The sequence below is a fragment of the Equus caballus genome, chromosome 4, assembly GCF_041296265.1.
Source record: "Equus caballus isolate H_3958 breed thoroughbred chromosome 4, TB-T2T, whole genome shotgun sequence".
In the NCBI taxonomy this organism is placed as follows: Eukaryota; Metazoa; Chordata; class Mammalia; order Perissodactyla; family Equidae; genus Equus; species Equus caballus.
Window position 1 is genome coordinate 108244927 of NC_091687.1, and position 21433 is coordinate 108266359.

General features: G+C 45.0%; 1 long non-coding RNA gene across 1 annotated transcript; it reads right to left on the reverse strand.

Moving 5' to 3' along the window:
• Positions 1–1641: 1641 nt before the first annotated feature.
• Positions 1642–20606, reverse strand: LOC138923859 (uncharacterized). The gene is made up of 5 exons (XR_011438063.1): positions 20429–20606; positions 14375–14582; positions 4924–5151; positions 4363–4524; positions 1642–3967 (listed from the first exon to the last, which is right to left on the reverse strand). It is a non-coding gene; the product is annotated as an uncharacterized lncRNA (long non-coding RNA).
• Between the last annotated feature and the right edge of the window lie 827 nt (positions 20607–21433).

A 21433-nucleotide genomic window follows, 5' to 3' on the forward strand; every position in this document is an offset into this window, starting at 1 on the left:
AGCGAGGCCAATGGGAAGGCGAGCCGGGTGGGGCGGGGAGCCGGCCGACTCGAGGCCAATGGGAGGCCGAGCCAGAGGCGGAGGCGGGGTGCCAGGTTGCGAGAAGACCAATAGGAGGCTGAGCCAGCGAGCGCGGGCGGGCTGCCGGCCCGGCGCCGGGGGAAAGGGACCCGGAAGGCAGTGGGGGCGGGGAGCCGGGCTGACAACCTGTCAAATCCACTTTGGGACGAACTAGGTCACGCGCCTCCCGGAGCCAGGGCGCCCCCGCCCCGCGAGGCGCGGCGGTGGCCCGCGGGCCTGGCCCGGCTGCTTCCTCTTCCTGCCAGCGGTGGGGGCGGGGCGACCGGCCGGCCGGGACACCTGCCTCCCCGCCCTGCGGCCCCGCGCCGCGCCGCCCCGCCGCGACTCCCAGGCGCTCGGCCGCACGGTCTCTCCTTGACAGCCGGGCCCACCGTGGCTTTGCAGTTGAAAATATGTCCCGCCCGAGCGGTCCCTCAAAATAAAGAACTCCCCACACCCTCGGCGTCCGCACGCCGCTGGTTCCCGAGGGACAGCGACCCGTCCCCCCGGCCCGCGTTGGCGGAAGCCGGCCGGCCGCGCGCTACTTGACGCGGAAGGACCGCGGGCGGCGGAGGGATCCCGTCCGCCGCCGGGCCGAGAGCCGTCCTAGCCCGCGGCGGCGGCGGCGGCGGCGGCGGGAGCGGGGCCGCGGGGAGGCGGGGAGGCGGCCGCCGCGCCGCGTCCCTCCTTCCCCGTCACCTGTTCCCCGGGAGAGGAGCGCGGCCCCCGCGGTGGGCGGCGGGCACGGGCCCAGGGGCCAGGCCGGGGGGGAGCGCTGGGGCGATGCTTTGTGTCTCGGCCGTGTGACGGGCGGGGGGAGCTCTCCCCCGCCGGCCCGGCCTCTTCCTCCGTCGGATACTTCTCCCTACTTCAGCTGGACTCGTAGTTCTCGGATTGTTTCCAGGCGAATGAAAGGCAGGGAAAGCCTCAGCTAGAAGTCAGCGCTGATCCAAGTCCCGGGGTTGTGGAATTGCTCCAACATCCCCTCGTGGGATTTATGCCCCTTACTTCTGCTTAGACCAGGCGCCCATTCTCTTCAATATGGATCCATAATAGAGCTCTATCCGTCTTTTTAAGGTCTTCAAAATGGATGTTGATGTGCTATCTCTAAGCAATACTTACCTTAATATATTAATTCTGTTCTTTATCATTTCTCGATGCAAATTTGCTTAGGACTTTTGCATTGAATAGACTATAAATGTAATGCTTTTGTTTTTACTACTTGGCCATTCAAATTATGTTAATTTTCCTCCAGAAAAAGGTGATGCATTGTTTTAACTAACAATGACAACTCCTGTACGCTTCTCCCAAATTGTATAAAAATCGAAGGGAAAATGTGGATTAAAGCCGCTAAAATTTGAATGCTAAATTTGAATTTTTGACATAGTAGTTATTTGAAGTGTTTCTTTGCAATATTACAGTGAAATGGAACAAACATTTCATTTTCATTCAAATAACAAATGTTATTTCTTTAATATAGTATATGCAAGTATTCTGCTCAAACATTTGTTTGTGTTTATACACGAAGCATTGTACTCATTTTTATTACTTTACCAAATGTGTAATTCATCAGTAAAAGAATTTTATTTCGTTTTAAAGTCCAGCCTTTAATTAAATGCATTTTAGTTACCGCATTGGGAAGAAAACAATATACTATATCATCTGTGTCAGAATATACAGATGTAAATTTTTTACATTTTCAAGAAACGTGGTCATCAAGAAAGCAAACTGGATAAAGTAAAAAAAAAAAGTAAAATGTCCTTTAAATTCAACATAAACATGAGCTCACTTATTGATTAGCAGTAGCATCATAATAACTTGAAGAACTACCATATTTATTGCTCTGTAATACAGAATTATCAATAAAAGGGGTTGGGATACACGTTCAACCTTTATTATAAAAATTAAAATCTAGAAAAATAACAAAAGACCTTTTATGTGTTTCATTATAGTCAATTCCTTACTGCCAGCTAGTTTTCCAAAAAGAGCAGTGTTCTGTTTTGATCAATTGGTAACCCAGCAGTGTTAGAAGCTCTTAGCCCTCATCGGGGATATAAAAAAAAATCTTATTTCGAAAGTTTTGTTATCAATTCCCACTGAAAGGTTCCCCCCCATCCTTATAATGTTAATTAACACTCACTAAGAAGACAATAAAACCATAAGTGTAGGGGCCAGCCCGGTGGCAATGGTTAAGTTAGTGCCCTCTGCTTCCCAAGCCTGGGGTTTGCGGGTTCGGATCCTGGTCCCAGACCTAGCACCATTCCTAATCGCATTGCTCATTGAGCCATGCTCTGACAGGGTCCCTCATACAAAATAGAGGAAGATTGGCACAGATGTTAGCTCGATGACAATCTCCCTCAATCAAAAGGAGAAGGATCAGCAATAGATGTTAGCTCAGGGCCAATCTTTCTCACAAACAGAAAAACCCCAAAAACCATAAGTGTTTTACTTCAACAAACAAACCACAAGATTGTCAATAACAGAAAGTCAACACTCAAAACATGAGAATGAATTGTATATCCTCACACGAAAATTGCATGCTAGAAATTAGCCGCTAGATATCTTATATTACATTAATAAGTAAAACAAGAGACTTTTTAATTTAAACAAAGTGCAGTACTAAAACTATCATCTTGCTACTACTGAGTATGTTTTCACTCCTTTAACAAAGGGTAGAAGGCAGCGTTTCTTAAAAGGAGTGTTTTCATATGGTGTGTTGCATCTTTTTTTAACTCCTAATTTCATGAGAAAGCTAACTCCTTCCATTTTTCTCCTCAAATATGAAGATTAGAAACATTCTGGCTTAATTATTTCCTCGGTGGTATCCCTTCCTAACAAATTCTTTTGGAATAGATTTGGGGAATTAATTACGTTTATAAATGGAGTTACTGTTTTGCCTAAACACTTCATGTATAATTCCCTCCTGTACGGAGGCTTTTAATAATTCCTACCAAAATGTCTTGGCACAGTTTTATTTCTTAGTTGGTAGTGCATTTCCTGGACTGGAAGGAAAGACCAGGCAACCTCTTTACTTCTTTTGGGGAGGAGGGTGGTGGCTTTACCACAGGGTAAAGACATCCTTGTGGCAGCTCAGCCTGGGCTATGTGACTGGAAATTCAGCTTGAACCTAAAGGGGTAAAAGATTCTATGAATGGGAAATAAATGTGCCTTGAGTGAGAGGTGGCAAACCAGTGGTCTACAGATGTGTTTTGTTTGCCTCTCACAATGTTTAGAAATTTTAAAATTAGTTTCCAAGATTTAAAAAATGGGAGACTTCAGATAAAAATTCACAATTGTAGCTTCTCTTGAAAACTGGAGAGATATGGCTCGTTTCATGCCTGGTTCCACGCTGCCGCGGCTGACTAGCTGCTGCCCCCTCCAGGCAAGGGGTACACTCCATCCATGGGCTCAATGCAATTATTTATTTCAGCCGCCTGGCCCCTGGAGGAATCTGTGTTTGGAATACCTGCTCTAGGTTATAAAATCGTGAAAGACTTCATCACAGAGAGAAGTTAAACTTAGAAAGAAGAGGTGATCTTAGGTTTTTGTTCTCAGTAAATATGATGAGCTCAGAAATGGAAAGTTACTGGAATTGTATATGGCAACCGGATGTATCCCATTATTTCTCTTATCAGTCCCCTAGCACAGGGAAAGATCAGGCTGTATCAAAGTGAAAACTTTAGGGGCCAGCCCGGTGGCACAGTGGTTAAGCGCACATGTTCCGCTTTGGTGGCCTGGGGTTTGCCGGTTCAGATCCTGGGTGTGGACCTGGCACCGCTTGGCAAGCCATGCTGTGGTAGGCGTCCCACATATAAAGTAGAGGAAGATGAGCATGGATGTTAGCTCAGGGCCAGTCTTCTTCAGCAAAAAGAGGAGGATTGGCAGCAGATGTTAGCTCAGGGCTAATCTTCCTCAAAAAAAAAAAAAAGTGAAAACTTTAATAAAAAATGGAAATACTGTTTTTGTGCTGTACTTTCTACCTGGAAAGTCGCTGCCTTGTTTCCAGTAGATATTAGTGGAAGTCTTGGTTAATGGAACCTAGGAATAGTAGTCAATTGTGAAAGATGTACAAGAAGCAAGGATTCCCCAAAGGGCTACAGGATGACAATGGTAAGGATGATGGCAGCCATGAATGTGAGCTGGACCTTGTTCTAAGTGCTTCCTCTGAACTGAAACATTGTTATAGTTTAGTTTCCTCTTGGCTACCTCCCCTTCCTTTTCTTCCTGCAGCTGCCTTGGACACTCTAAAACCCAGGCTTGAGGGGAGTGCTGTAATTTGCTGTACCTTACCCTGGCACCAACCTTTGGCTGTTTCTGGTCCTAAAAGGGCCCAGATGTTCATTCGTTCCTGCCTTTCCCGACTGTTCCTCAATCTTGTCCTCTCTTGGCCCTCTTCCTGACATGGTCTGTGTGTCTTTTCCTATTGGCATCAGACTTTTCGCCTCAGCAAGAAATGTTCCCTTCCTAGGGCAGAGAAGAGAGAAAATCAGCCAAGACTGAGGCAATAAATGTGGTAAGAAGAAAAAGGGAGTTGGAAGAAAGAGAGAAGCAAGCTAAATTGCACCAAGGAGAGATAGACGGAGACAGACACAGAAACAGCCACTGCCCACCCTCTCCTCCCCTGTCAACATCGTCACCAAAATCAGCAACAAGCCCAAGGAGAACAGCAGCCACCCAGAAAAGATTCCCTGTTGGTGTCCAGCTGGGTTAGGTGTTGATGCTTGTTCGGAGAGTGAAGTAGACAAGCTCTGCAGAGTTATATTCAGGTAGAGTCCAGATACATCAAAGGGGGAAAGTTTAGATAAAACGTGTACTTTTGTATGATAGAATGTTCAGGAAGGTTTTAATAAGATGGTCCAATACCGTAGTCAATGAAGAAAAAGCAAAACATAAAATTATGTATAAATGGGGCTGGCCCCATGGCCGAGTGGTTAAGTTCACGCGCTCCGCTGCAGGCGGCCCAGTGTTTCGTTGGTTCGAATCCTGGACGTGGACACGGCACTGCTCATCAAACCACGCTGAGGCGGCGTCCCACATGCCACAACTAGAAGGATCCACAACTGAGAATATACAACTATGTACCAGGGGGCTCTGGGGAGAAAAAAGGAAAAAAATAAAATCTTTAAAAAAAAATTATGTATAAAAACATATTTAGCAGTTAAAATATCGTTTTATATATATATTTTTTTCACTTTTTCTCCCCAAATCCCCCCAGTAGATAGTTGTGTATTTTTAGTTGGAGGTCCTTCTAGTTGTGGGATGTGGGATGCCACCTCAACATGGCCTGACGAGCGGTGCCATGTCTGCGCCCAGGATGGGAACCGGCAAAACCCTGGGCCACAGAAGCAGAGCGCGCGAACTTAACCACTCGGCCACAAGGCCGACCCCTGTTTTATAGTTTTTATTAAAGTATTATATAAATATGTTTAAAAGCCTAGTAGAAAATATGGCAAAACAGTAGTAGTTCTGGATTTCCATAAATTTTCTGGTGATCATAAAGTACTGATAAAATCGAAAGAAGATAAAATAATTAAAACCAGGGGAAAAACTAAAAATCAAGCTGAGAATATGTACTTAAAGAGTTTTAGTTCCTTGAAAAAACTACAAAATTCTACTACAGCTACAGATGGTACCGTCTCCAGATTTTGAAGGTGTTTTCCAACGATCTCAAGGGGACTGGGCAGGAGAGGACAGACGGCTGAGCAGAACCTACTCCCAGTGCTGGAAAAGGAACTCAAAGTACCCGTCGTACAGGTGCCACATCCATGATGTCAGCTTTGAGCAGAGAAGGACGGTATATAGTATTTTCCCTACTGCGGCCCTTGAAGCCTGTTAGTACCCCACTTCCTTGAGGAAGGAGAAGCATAGGATCCCCAGCAAATAAGAAGGTGTGTCAGTTTCCTGGGGCTGCCACAACAAAGACCCACAGAATGAGTGGCTTCAACAGCAGACGTTTATCCTCTCACAATTCTGAAGGCTAGAAACCTGAGATCAAGGCATCTGCAGAAGGGGGCCATCCTCCTTGGCTGCTGGATGGCTGCCTTCTTCATGTGTCCTCACATGGTCTTTCCTCTGTGACTCTGTGTCGTAATCCCTTCTTGTAAGGACACCTGTCTTAATTGGATTAGGACCCACCCTAATGACCTCACTTTAACTTAGTTCTTTGAAGACCCCTGTCTCCTAATACAGTCACATTCCGAGGTGCTGGAGGTTAGGACTTCAACGTGAATTTTGGGGGACACATTGCAGCCCGTAACAGAAGGTGAGGGCTGGTGGAGAAGGTGGCTCTTGGAGTGTGGCAATCTTTATCTTGTATGATTATTCTTAAAGTGGAAGGATGGAGACTAGGTTGCTGGGGGTACTGGTAAGAGAAGTGGTGTGACTAGAAAGATGAACAGCTTTCAAGAGGAAAGAAGGAAAGCTTTGGCAAGAGTAGAATTAATAAACTGTGGTTAGCTGTGTTTTCAGAAACTTTTGTCCAGTTGGCTCTATGTAAATTTTGTAGGACTGAAATTTTTTTCTTTTTTTAGATTTTTAAAAGTTTTTTTCCTTTTTCTCCCCAAAGCCCCCCAGTACGTAGTTGTGTATTCTTCGTTGTGGGTCCTTCTAGTTGTGGCATGTGGGACGCTACCTCAGCGTGGTTTGATGAGCAGTGCCATGTCCGTGCCCAGGATTCGAACTAAGGAAACACTGGGCCGCCTGCAGCGGAGCGCATGAACTTAACCACTCGGCCACGGGACCGGCCCCTGGACTGAAAATTTTAAGGCCTACCTCTGGATAGGACTTTCCAACAGTGTCATGAAAACTTACTTAAAAGATTATTAGAACTAAAGGAGGTAAGATAATAGCAGATCTGTTGAATATCCTAAATGGGCTTTTTTATACTTTTTAAAATTTAAGATATATGAGTAATATTATGCCTACCCAGGGGATCCACTAGAAAGTAAATTTATGCCACCAGCCAACAACTGCAAAGAATTGTAAAGAATGAAGAATTCTTTCATTTACAACTGTTTACAATAAAACAATTGTAAAGAATAAACATCTATATGTCGGAATGCAAAGAAACAATATGCATCCTAGGACATTTCTTGCAGTGCCTCTATTGAAAGATGAAGTAGAGTCTTAGGAAGGTAAAATAAAAAATGAGGACAAGTATAGCAAAAACAAACAACAATAAAACAAATTCCACCCTGCCTTGGCTTTTTCTGCAGTAAGAGAATTTTGAATTTGAGCCAAAGAATTCTCCATTTCATTTTGTGGCAGGCTCCAGTCCCTTTTGGAAAAGGTGAGGGTACATATATTGAATAAATAATACCACCATATTTTGCCTCAGTAGAAGAAACCTGCATGTGCAAGCAACAATCTCTTCCTTGTTTCAATATTAAATTGCTTAGTTGGACTCAAGCAAACCTTTAAAAGTAAGAAAACTGCTTGGCATCCACATCAGTAAGTAGAAACGCAAAGGAAATCAATCAGCATAAGCAAATGACATTGGGTCAACACTGACTTTCTCTCCTACTGTACTTCTTTTTATTTAGGCTTCATGGGAATTATATTTTGGGGAAGTCCTGAGGCATGGAAAGCTCCAATGCTGCTATGGACTGAGTTATATCCCCAAATTCATAGGTCACAGCCCTAAACTCCAACGTGACTGGATCCAGAGCGGGGGCCTTCGGGAAGTAACCAAGGTGAAATGAGGTCATAGGGTGGAGCCCTGATGCGATAGGATTAGTGTTCTTCTAAGAACAGACACCAGAGAGCTGGCTCTGTCCCCACCATGTGAGGACACAGCAAGAAGGCAGCCTTCTGAAAACCAGGAAGTGAGCTGTCACCAGACACCGAATCCACTGGCACCTTGATCCTGGACTTCCCAGACCCCTCAAATGTGAGGAAGTAACCATCTGTTTAAGTTGCACGCAGTATGGTATGGCAGCCCAAGCCCACTGATACAAATGACCTGTCTAAGCACCTGACTGTCCCCTTGTCATCTCCCAGTGTGCACCTAAATTTACCTCTTTATGACCTTCTTTTCTGAAGAAATTACACCCAATCCACCCTGACTAAAATAAGCCCCTCTGTTTCCAGGTCACAGCACTTTTAGAAAAGCGTTCGTTCCAGCCTGCTTTTGTTCGTTTGCTTGTTGAGTTTCACTCGCACTAGGAGGAAGGACTCATGAGACAGGGACGCCCCTCTCTCTTGCTCTCTTCAAGTCCCACTGCCAAGCAGAAGCCCGGCACACAGTGGGCAGCACAGGGAAGTGCTGTTTTACTGCAGCTGTGCCCATTTTGGTGAGCAAAAGAGCCTGAGGACTTTTTTCAGTTTTCCAGTCACCATGGAGGACATTTAGTAACTGAGGACAGTAGTGAATATTTCTAACGTAGATTAGGCAATTGTGGGGGACTGGCATTGGCCACCCCAAGATATGTCCCTTTGGCATGAGGATTATTTGGGGCTGGCTATTTTTAATAAACTGGGATGGGAAGGAGGCTCTGAGGAGTGGAACTTGCTTGCCCTTTTGTTAAGAGACATTTACATTTGTAAGGGAAATCTCCATCTGTAAAGGTGTCTCCCTCTCTGTACCAGGAAGAAAGGGTGGGGATGACCTTATCTCTAGAAACTCTTAATCAACGCCAAAGGCAAGGACTTAAATCTGCGTTTGTTTACTGTGCTTGTGTGGTAATCTCCCATGATCGACACCCCTCCACCCCCAACATCCTCCTTTGTCTTTAGCTGGATATGATATTTAAGGTGGGGGCTTCAGCCATTTTGGCGAGTTGCTCAGCTTGCCTGAGCCTCTCCCATGTATACGTGTTATAAAGCTTTGTTTGATTTTCTCCTGCTAGTCTGTCTCATGTGAATCTAATTTGTTCTCCGGCCAGAAGAACCCAGAGAAGGTAGAGGAAATGTCTTCCTCCCCTACACAATCAACCTATTGATTTGAGAAGTTGAGGTTATCTTGAACTGGTTCTCTATTGCAGAACAGGCGCAGCCTGGATAGAAAAGAGAACCTGTGCAAAGGCTGGTCATAGGTTCCACTTGTCAACGGATGGTGGTGGTGGACAGGCAGAGCACATGGCAATTTGCTAAGTGTTCATTGTGAAAAGCATGCAGGGCGTGGATCCAGGAAATTTGCCCTCCAGTTTGGATCTCGCTGTAGCTGGCCGTGTGAACTTGGGCTAATCACCACCACTTTCCATACGTGGGTTTTCTCTTTATTAGGTGAGACCACACAGTACCGGCGCTACGTACATCTCAGGGCTGAGGTGGGCATGGGGATGCTAACACAAGATAATAGAGTTTTACAATCTTATAACAAATTTGATCCAGGTGGATTACAAGTCTGTCAACATGAGCCACCACTGAAATCTTAACCTTGTTATCTGGGTCCCAGAGAAAGGGCACAAATGTCCCTTGGCATGACAGAAATGGATCAGATACTGTCGTCCTTCATGGTGCTTTTCACTGCTGCACCCAGGTCAGCCTTTGGCAAAACCAACTTGTCTTTTTTCAGCCATGACTGGCTTCCCTCACAATCATTCCACAGGCGGAGTTGGCTCCTGTGACCCCAAGGTGCCAAAAGGTGCTCCTTTGTCCCCTTGGAGGGTGACGAGGTGGCAAGCAGACCTCCTTCTCCATGGCCGAAGATGGCACACTCCCTTCAGAAACTCCCCTTGCTGGGGCTGGCCCGGTAGTGCAGTGATTAAGTTCTGCTTTGGCAGCCCAGGGTTTGCCAGTTCAGATCCCAGGTGCAGACCTATGCACTACTTATCAAGCCATGCTGTGGCAGGCATCTCACATTTAAAAAGTGGAGGAAGATGGGCACGGATGTTAGCTCAGGGCCAGTCTTCCTCAGCTAAAAGAGGAGGATTGGTGGCAGATGTTAGCTCAGGACTAATCTTCCTCAAAAAAAAAAAAGAAAAGAAAAGAAAAGAAAGAAACTCCCCTCGCAGAAAATTAATAAAGATGTTTGTCCATGAAGAAATCACTGTAAAAGTAAGGACAGCATGAGTGTGAGGCCAGGTCTGGCATACCCTCCAACACAGTACTAACAGGAAACCTAACAGAGAAGCGGGGGGAGAGCCTCTTCTCAGTGAGTGTTAGTGAACTGACTGTGTAGCTAACAGACAATTTATAAGCCAATGTTTTCTCAAAAAGAAGTGAATTCTGATCTCTGTGATCAAGCCCAAGAACTTGTTGGATTTCTTTTTACCGTGCATCTGAGAAGTTAATCAGTTCCAGTTGAGTCCTAGCCTTTCCTGGCCAACGTACCTGGCAATGCCCACAGTCAATCCCACACCTATAGGATTTTTTCTAAGGGATGGTGTAATGTTTTGGCAAAGCTAACCCAGGATAGAGGCCAAAGTGGTCTAAATTGGGAATTTAATTATGTAAGTGTATAACTCACCACTCTCTACATTCTACTTTTCCTAACACACAAATACGAAGCCCCAACATGTGATGGAATTCCACTGCGGAAGGAAGGAAGGGAGTTCAACACTGGAACGGTCTCCTTTCTTGAGTCCCTGCTTCTAGACAGTCCTCTGCTTCTAGCATTGGCCCATCTTTGTCCCTTGTTGTCTCCCATGATAATTTTGTAACTTACTATTTGCCAAATACCCAACCTGCTTTCAAGCAATACGCAGAGCAGCCATTTTCAATGATCACCTCTGCACAGTGAATTCTTACATCTACATTTCTAATCCCACCTTCTCAACGGCTCCTAGTCTGCATTTCCAACGTTTACTGGGTGCTTCCACCTAGAAGTGCCACCAACACCTTGGCCTCGCTGGGCCCAGGAGGACTTTCTGTTTCCTCCCAAACCAACATCTCCTGTGTTCTCTATTTCTGTTCATGACTGGACTTGTGACACTGCCGGTGTTCCCCCAGGCCTTCAGCAGGTGGGTCTCATCAGCTGCACACTGGAACGGCATGGGGGGAAACCTTATAAAAAGATAACACGGGCCTCACCCCAGACCAATGACATCAGAATATGGGTGAGAGCCAGCCCTCAGCATTTTTTAAAGCTTCCCGGGTGATTCAAACACGCAGCCAAGGTTGAAAACTACTTATCCAGGCCTTGGGGCCATCCCCGACTCTGCCCTTTGCAACGAAGCAGCTACAAGTCCAGTCTATGACTTATCCTAAAGGATCTCCTTTCTGGTCCCAGTATCCTCTCTTCAGCTTAAGCATCATGAAAGCACCTCTTGGCCTCTTGCACTCTCTGCTTCTACTCGTGCTAGACAGATCTCCCAATGCACGGTTCTGATCACCTTAGCCCTCATTTCAGAAACCCTCCTGCTGCCGTGTGCCTTAATCACACAGTCATGTCCGCCCATGATAAGGCTCCAGCTCTGCCAAGCTTATGCCCTCTACTCTCTTTAAAGAACCTTTATGACAACCGAAGCCAACTGCTTGCCTTGCCTATACGTGCCCCAAGTTTCTTGCCCCTGTGCCTTTGCTCGTGCAGCTTCTGCTCCCTGAAACACCCTTCCTTCCATTCTCCACATGGCTGCATCCTACAGATTCATCAAGAGACTCCCCGGATCTTTCCAGCTAGGAGTAATTTCTCTCTCCTCTGAATTTTCAAACTTTTCTTTTCTGTTCTGTTGGGGACTACTGCAGGGAAAACAATTTGCAAATTAATGAGTTATTTTTCTGCTTTTACTTTAATAGTCAAAGCTAATTACTTGCTTTACAAGGACAATGGTGCTGAAAATTGAGCATACATAAGGATCACCTGGGGAACTTGTTTAAAATGCATATCCCTGGGGCCGGCCTGGTGGCATAGTGGTTAAGTGTGAGGGCTCTGCTTTGGCAACCCCTGGTTGGTGGGTTTGGATCCCGGGTGCGCACCTACACACTGCTCGTCAAGCCATGCTGTGGTGGCATCCCACATATAAAATAGAGGAAGACTGACACAGACGTTAGCTCAGGGCCAATCTTCCTCACCAAAAAATAATAATAAAATAAAATAAAACGGCCTACTTCCAGAGATTCTCAAAGTTTGAGAATTAATGCTCTAGCAGAAAGATACACTAACCTGCAAATGTCTTTCAAATGATGTTCCTGTAGGCCACACGTTGAGAAATATTGAGGTAGGAAGTTCTTTCTAATTTTATGTCAGTTGGATCCACAAATACATTGACTTGTTGGAATTTCATAATATAAATCCAGGTGCAGCCTATAATAGCACATGGTTACCGTCCCTGAAAACTGTATAAAGTTTTTCTTACCCTAAGGATTGAAAAAAATCACATGACTATAAAGACAGGCCAGTTGAGTAAATAAGTGAAGCAGGCCAAACTCGTCCTCAGGGTTGGGATCACAGAAAAGTGGCAGGAACTACAGTGGACTACAGATGGTCCCTGCTAGTCACCTCTGGGTCATTAATTCCATTTCTTTCTTTTTTTTTTTTTAGATTGGCATCTGAGCTAACATCTGTTGCCAATCTTCTTCTTTTTTTTTTTGCTTCTTCTCCCCAAAGTACCCCAGTACGTAGTTGCATATTCTAGTCGTAGGTCCTTCTGGCTCTGCTATGTGGGACACCACATCAGCATGGCTTGATGAGCGGTGCCATCTCCGTGCCCAAGATCCGAACCAGCAAAACCCTGGACCGCCTAAGCGGAGCTCGAGAACTTAATCATTTGGCCACGGGGCCGGCCCCCATTATTTCCACTTTATAATGTGGAACAAATAATGCCTGATCTTTCAATTTTCCCATAAAGCTGGAAATCCAGACTTCTATGTGATATTTTCGGATTATGTTGCTAAAACACTGTGAGGCCGGATATAGTCCATTCAGCCTTTGCAACTCTGACTTAAACCAACAATTTAATAACTGAAGTATAAATAGAAGTAAATATTTGTTCTTTTTTTCTTTGCTGTAGAAATGACATGCAACATTACCTCATTTATAAATTAACATGTGCAATCTACAGAAGTGAAGAGACAAGCTCATTTCAGGATCTCATAAATCACTAATTTTTTTAGAGATGGGTCTACCTTCTCAATTGACAGAAGTAAAAACTGAGATCTGAAAAGTTAAGTGAGTCGTATGACTTTAAAACCATGAAACTAAAGGAGCGCTTTGCTGAGAGGCAGTGAGGCATTGTCCGGAGTAAGGACCTGGAAATCAGAGGGACATGGCTTCTTCCCTTGCAGGCTGTGTGACTGTGGAGAAGTTGCTTAAACTTATTTAAATTCACTTTTCTGATCTGTGAAATGAGATGACTGTATCTATATTGTTATGGACTGTTTGTGTCCCCTCAAAATTCCTATATTGATATCCTTACCCTCAATGTGACCGTATTAGGAGGTGGGGCCTTTGGGAGGTCACTAGGTCATGAAGGTGGAGCCCTCATGGATGGGATTCCTGCCCTTGTTACAGGGACCTCAGAGAGCTCCCTCACTGTCTGTCCACCATGTGAGGACGCAACTAGAAGACTACCATCCACAACCCGGGCGAGGGTCCCCGTAAGAACCTGACCATGTCGGCACCCTGATCTCAGACTTCCAGCTTCCAGAACTATCTAAGCCACCCAGGCTGTAGGGTATAGCAGCATGAATTGACAAAAACATAAATTAATTGGGTTCTTGTGCAAACTGAATTATATGCTGTATGTAAGATTCCTGGCACCACTAAATATTAGCTATTATTGTTATTGAGTTCAAAATTAACCTCATAAAACTCTCTCACTTAAGATTTTCCCCATTGGCTCTACTTACCTCAGCCCTTATGCAATAAAATGATTTTTATTAAGCCAACTGTTTTTAAATGAGCTGAGCTTCAACTCCTTTGTAGATTAGATTGGTCAAGTATCTGAACCTTGCTGAGGTAGTTTCCTTATCTGCTAAAGAACTTGCCCTATCTGATCTTTAAGATCCTGTTTAATGCTACAATTTTATTATTTTCATGACTCAATTCATATATTTTAAAAATAAATATTTAAACCATGAATCACAGTTTTTTACGTGTCTGGTACATATCTTACCTACCAATTTACAAATTGGAAAAATGTATCTATACATTTATTCATATTTTCAATACTTACATGATTGGATATGGTTTCTTTCTCCATGAAATACCAACAACTGTATTTTAAATTACACATTTAGCCCTTTATTTCATTTTACTATTTAAGGTATTTAAGTTATACTTTTCTGCCGTGTTGGATATGGGGAAGAATCGACAGGTACAGAATTTTCCAACCTCCAGTTGTAGTCTCATGAAAATGACTGAATTGTGAACAGTTGTTTCACGTTAATGCCAAGTTCTCAGAGTAAACATTTTAATTCCCCAGCACTGTCCCACCTTTGTTAAGATGTGCCCTGCTCCGGCACAGCGGTCCTCAGTGTGTGGTCAGAGGAGCCCTGGGATCCTGGGGACCATTTCAGAGGGTCTGTGGGACCCTCCCTCTTCCAACTACGTGTCCGTGTGAGGCCAGATTTTCTTCCGATAATTCCACCCAAAACATCATATTGCAGTAGACTGAATGCAGATATGAGAATCCAGCTGTCTTCTGTTAAACCAGATAGAAGAGATTTACAAAACTGTGAAACAATGCCACTCCCCTCATGGTTTTTTGTTTGGGAAAATATAATTATTCTTCACACAATGTGTTATTTAAATTAACATGCAATGGATTTATTATTGTCCCTTTAAAATGAATTAATAAACAAATGTTTTTAAATTTTCTCAATTTTAATTTCTAATGTTGATAAATGTAACCTACACAACCAAATCTCCTTGGGGACGCTTAGTAATTTTTAAGAGTGTAAAATTGTTCTGAAACCAAAAAACTTGAAAACTTTATGTGGAGAACTTTCGGCTCCAGCAGAAACATATACCACATTGCACATTGTTTTCACGTTGGATGGAAAGAAGTCAAAATTGTCAAATGAAGAGTTCTCCAGCCTTCAAACTTCTTCCCGTGGTGGTGTAAGTACACAGTTGACCTAGGCCGGTGGTTCTCAAACTGGAGCATGCGTCAAATCACCTGCAGGACTGGTTCTGCCCAATTTTCCAATTCAATAGATTTTGATGGGCCTGAATTTGCATTTCTAACAAGTTTCCAGGTGGTACTGATGCTGCTGGTCCAGAGCCCACACTCTGAGAACCACGGGTCTAAGTTACTGCTTCTAGGATCTTTTTCCAAACTATTTTGCCAACTCCATTAAGTAAACTAATTTTTTTGTTTTTGAGGAAGATTAGCCCTGAGCTAACATCTGCTGCCAATCCTCCTCTTTTTGCTGAGGAAGACTGGCCCTGAGCTATAACATCTGTGCCCATCTTCCTCTACTTTATATGTGGGACGCCTACCACAGCATGGCTTGCCAAGCAGTGCCATGTCTGCACCTGGGATCCGAATCAGTGAACCCCGGGCCACTGAGAATCGGAATGTGTGAACCTAACAGCTGCACCACTGGGCCGGCCCCTAAGTAAACTAATTTTTATCTGAAACATTAGTCCGAAACAAAACTTTAGCAGACATTTTAGTGGGAGACTAAATCATTCACAGATCCTTGATGATGGGGGTTATAAACGGAATGATAAGAGAAGGGGGGATTTCTGTCCATTCAGACAGATCGAAGCTGTCCAGGTGAGCAGTGGGTGACAGGTGATGTGACCAAGTCACCCTCACATCCAATGAGAATTTCTTTGTGGGAGACTTGTGTTTCTGCAACATTCTTTTTTTTAGTCTTTTTTTCTTTTAAAGATTTTATTTTTCCTTTTTCTCCCAAAGCCCCCGGTACATAGTTTTGTATTTTTAGTTGTAGGTCCTTCTAGTTATGGCATGTGGGATGCCACCTCAGCATGGCTTGATGAACGGTCCCATGTCCACGCCCAGGATCTGAACTGGCCAAACCCTGGGCTGCCGAACCAGAGCAAGCGAACTTAACCACTCTGCCACAGGGCTGGCCCCTGCAACATTCTTTTCATTTCAATTTTACTGTTTTTTATTTTTGTTTTTTTCTTGAAGAAGATTAGCCCTAAGCTAACATCTGCCACCAATCCCCCTCTTTTTTTTTTTTCCTGAGGAAGACAGGCCCTGAGCTAACATCCATGCTCATCTTCCTCTACTTTATATGGGATGCCTGCCACAGCATGGCTTGACAAGTGGTGCGTAGCTCTGCACCCAGGATCTGAACTGGCAAACGCAGGGCCACTGAAGCGGAAGGTGTGAACTTAAACACTGCACCACTGGGCTGGCCCCTCATTTCAATTTTAAAATACAAAAACATATTGGTGCTGTGTTGAATAGTGCCCCCCACCCCCGACCTCAATTCATGTTCTTCCCAGAACCTCAGAATGTGACCTTATTTGCAGGCAGGGTCATTGCAGATGTAATTAGTCAAACTAAGATAGGGTCATAGTGGAATAGGGTGGGCCCTTAATCCAGTATGACTGGCATCCTTCTAAGGGGAGAAGAGACAGAGAGACAGACACGCACAAAGAGGAGAAGGCCACATGAAGACAGACGCAGAGAGAACACAGCCATGCGATGACAGAGCAGAGACGGGACTTATGCACCTGCGAGCCAAGGAGCAGCCAGGATTGCCGGCAACTGCCAGAACCAGGAGACAGGCATGGGACAGAGTCTCTCTCAGCCCTCTAGGAGGAGCCAACCCTGCTGACGCCTTGATTTTGGGCTTCTGGCCTTCTCAACTGTGAGAAAATTAATTCCTGCTATTTTAAATCACCCAGTTTTTGGTAATTTGTTATGGCAGCCTTCGGAAACTAACACACATATCAAGAAGACAAGTGGGACAGCCCCGTGGCCTAATGGTTAAGTTTGGTCCCCTTCAGCAGCCCAAGTTCAGTTCCTGGGTGCACACCTACACTAGTCATCAGCAGCCATGCTGTGGTGGCATCCCACATACAAAGTAGGGGAAGATTGGCAATAGATGTTAGCTCAGGGCCAATCTTCTTCAGAAAAAAAAAAGAGAGAAGACAATTAAAGAAGACTCATGTATCAGACACTTGTGCACAGCCTCCAATCCTTCTGACCTACCTGCTTCTCGTACCAGCTCCTGCTACTACCACCAGGTCTGCGAGGGCCCTGATCAACTTTATGCGCTGACCAGGTACCTCCCAGCTTCTGTCCTAGGGGCTCCTTGTTAATGCTGTGGAGTGGCCTTGCTCAGCATCAAACACATACACAGTCCCAAGAGTGGAGCAGTTAATGTCTCTCGGGACAAACCTGTGAGCACTGGGATACTGGACTCAATGAACAAATTCTTTCCTCTTGCTGCCATGGGAAGATTATCCTGAAAGGCAGGTTATATCACTTTTCAGAGAATGTTCTGTGAGATTGAACAATCCCTCATCCTAGTGGTCAGCATGATGACACACATTGCCATTGGCTCTCCTCCTTCCCTGCCTCCTTCCTCCGTCCCTTGCACCCACTTTCCTGACATTGCATTCCTTATTAAAGCAGGACCATATACGCCTTGGCTTCAGCCTCTACTTTCCAGGGAACCTAGGGGAGGACAGGCCTTAGGCAGGTAGTCCTGTTGACATTTCAACAACATAATAATAAAAATTAAAGTAGTAGGGGGCCAGTCCGGTGGCATAGTGGTTAAGTTCATGTGTTCATGTAGCACGGGCTACACATCACTCATCAAGCCATGCTGTGGCGGCATCCCACATACCAAATAGAGGAAGACTGGCACAGATGTGAGCTCAGGGCTAGTCTTCCTCACCAGAAACAAAAAAAAATTAAAGTAGTAACACAAACATGGTAAGAAAATTTAAGTATTTCAGAAACATTATTTTAAAAAGGTAGCCACAGTTTGTTTATCCTTTCTGAAAAGCTATATAGAGATATATCCATATACGCTCCTGTTTACTTACATAAATTGGATCATACCATAGCTTTTTTCATTTAAAATATATCTGGGAGAACTTTCCAAGTCAGCACCTCCAGAGCCATCCCTTTTTCATTTTTACAAAGTGTCCCAAGGTATGCTACACTATATTTTATTTAACTAGTCTTCCAACTGAGGAATATATGAGCAGTTTCCATAATTTTGCCATTACAAACAATACTGCAGGGACCGTCCTTGTAAATGATCTTGGTGTACTTTCGCAAGCATATAACAGAGTAACTCGCAGCAGGAGTATTTCTGGGCCAAGCCCAACCAGAAGCCAGAGGGCAGGTGAACCTGTTGATGCAGTCCAGACAAGCCATCCTCGGGTGCCCTGAGCAGTAGAGAAGGACAGAATGTGGACCTGGAGAGGCAAATAGAAAACATCTAGCGGCGTTAGGATCACGTTTGGCTGAAAGCAACAGAAAACCAGACCAACACGTCTTAAACAGAGAGAAGTCTATTTTTCTCACGCAATGAAAGGTTCTGGAGGTGGTTGTGCAGGACGTCACCAAGTTCCAAACTGCTCCTACCTCCTGCTCTGTCATACTCAGCACTGGGCTTTTGTCCTCAGGACTGTATTCTGGCTGCTGGACCTTGAGTTACGGTGTCCTTGTTTCAAGGCAGAGGAAGGGGGAAGGGTGGCGACTGGGGCAAAGGCTGCAGGTGCAGGAAGCTTCTCTCTCTCCAATGCAGAGAGACTTTTGGTGAGCCTCTTTGTGCAACAGAGTCCGGAAATGTCCCTCTCACCCAAGAATTTGGAAAGGTCAGTTACCCTCCAGCCTCTCCAGGATAGGTGCATTGCTGAAAAATGCGTCTCCTCAGCTAGGAACCCCATTCTGCAATACTGCACTAATTTTCTAAAACGATCAACTCTCTTGTGTAGATGTCAGGTTCTGAACCTCGGAATCTTCTGGAAAGCTGTGGGCAGCAGGCTAGTGCCCCTCTAATGGAGCGCTTGCTTCATTTCCAGGATGAGCATGGTGATGGCCATGCTTCCCTGGAGGTGCTGGTTCCTGTGGTGCTCTGGTCACTGGCTCTTTCGAATAAGTTCTAGTTCCTTCAACTGTTCCATCTTCACACCACTGTTCTCTGCCTGGATGGTGTCAGTTCGATGGTGGCCTCTGTGGCTGACTCATCGAAGGCGGGTGGGTGGGCTCTGCAGCAGCCGAGGATTCGGGTGCCTTCTGCTCTTTCCCAGAGGCTCTGATGTGGTTGCAGTCTCAATTAGTGTGGGAAGTCTCGATGGGAGCGAAGGCCAGCCTCCTCCCGCATCAGCTGCTGGAGAAGGCAGGGCGGTGCTACAGTGTGCTCAGGTGAGTCCCTTCTAAATGGCTTTCCCAGAGACTTCCGTTACTGTCCTTGGGGAGAATACCTGCATAGCAACAGGGCCGGCCCAGTGGCAGGGGATCTGAGGAGGAGAGCATTTCTGCTTTCCCACCGTCCCAGGAGAGGGAGGCAAGGGGGTGGGGTCATGAATGACACCAGGGAACCCATCGACAGCGTCTGCTACAATTAAGAAACAAAGTAAATAGATGTGATTTCCTGTCCCTAAAGGATAAACACTAATAGCATTTTCTTGTGATTCTTTCTAGAAAAAACCCCGGAAACTTTAAGATATATGTTATTATATACGAATTTCAATGTTTACAAAGTTGTAACAAGAAAGAGATCATGCTAAACATAATGTTTTGCATTTTGTGCTAATCATCTAATAAGGTATCTTTAAGCTTTTCCAAGTTAACGTATACAGATGTACTTTCATGCTCAGGTGTACTGCACATATGTTACCTGAGCAGTGCCGTCTCAAGGGATCTTTCCTAGTGTCCAGGGTTTTCCTGTTCCAGTGAATGTCCTGGTGGAATCCCGATAACTGTTACTCACTTGATCCTCGGTAAGGCTGTACAGAGGTGTAGTCTCACCAACATGCCATCGCCAGTGCTAGGTACTGTCAAGAGCTGACATTTTGCCAAGTGAGTGTAAACATGTAAGTGACTTGTACCTCTTCAATACGGTTGAAGCGGAGCATTTTCCAGTTCTTATCCTTTTGCATTTCCCCCGTCCGCCAATGCTAGAATGAAGCTCGGTGATAACAGGGATTTCTGCATTCTTTTGTTCGTTGCTTTATCCCAGAGGCTAGAAAAGTGCTTGGCACACAGTAAGCACTCAGTAAATATTTGTTAAGTGAATGAATAGAAACTTCCTCCACATATCCTTGGCCTATGTTCTACTGAAGTTTGCTTTTTCCTGATGATCTACCTATAAGCACCCATATCCATTCATATTTAAATGACTAGAAAATTTCTAGTGGTTCCCTCCCAAACTTCTTCTGAACTCCTGAGTAGTCAACTACCTACTTGACAGACAAGCGCAAACTGTAAGGAACAGACGGTTCAACTCAAAAGGATGTAAACAACAACAGGATTTAGAATCTCATAACAAGAAGCCCTGAGCTGGGGTGACTCCAGGGTGGTTAATACAGTGACTCAAAATGTACCTGGGGGCTGCCGTCACTCTTTGCTGCCGTTGTCCGTATATCGCCTGGCTCCCTCCAGTCGTGGCATCCTCACACACCAAGACCCAGAGGAAAAGAAAGGATTGTTGTTTCCTTGTGTCTCTTCTAAGAGGGGAGCACCTTCAGCAGACTTCTCTCTCCTATTTCATAGAACTGAGTCACATGCCTTTTCTTAATCCAGTCACTGAGAATAAGAATATAATTATCATGATTTGCTTAGGCTAATTAGGACTTAACTTCTAAGAGGTGAATGGGGCCAGAATTTAGTGAAACACATGGCCAGCAGAAAAGAATGGAGACCTGAACCCAGTGAAGTGATATTAACAACAACAAAAAGGATGGCTGCTGGGTAGGAGGCGTCCAGCTCCTCTGCAGCCCCACACCCACCCAGCTGCTACGCCCTAGAGATTTTAAATGTCTCCTGGAATGTGTACTTCTTTCCGTCTCCACACTACTATTCTGCTTATCTTTTGAAGCATAGCAAACGACCTCAAAACTTGGTAGCTTAAAAGAAATACTAAAAGTGTTCAATTGTGTCCCCTTCAAATTCGTACGTTGAAGTCCTAGCTCCCAGCACCTCAGAATGTGACCTTATTTGGAAATAAGGTCTTAACAGATGTAATCAAGTTAAACCGAGTCATTAGGGTGGGCCCTAATCCGCAAGGACTAGTGTCCTATTAAAAAGGGGAATTTGGACACAGAGACATACATAGAGGGAAGACGATATGAAGAGATGGAGAAGATGCCGCTCTACAAGGCAAGGAGGGAGGGCTGGAGCAGTCTCTCTCTCTCGCAGCCCTCAGAAGGAACTAACCCTGCTGACATCTTGGTTTCAGACTCCTAGTCTCCAGAACTGTAAGTCAATAAATTTCTGTTGTTTAAGCGGCCCAGTTTGTGGTACTTAGTCATGGCAGCCCTGGGAAACTAGTACAGTTTTCACCTCTCATGGCCCGTGAGTGGACTGGGCTCAACAGGGCGGTTCTTGCT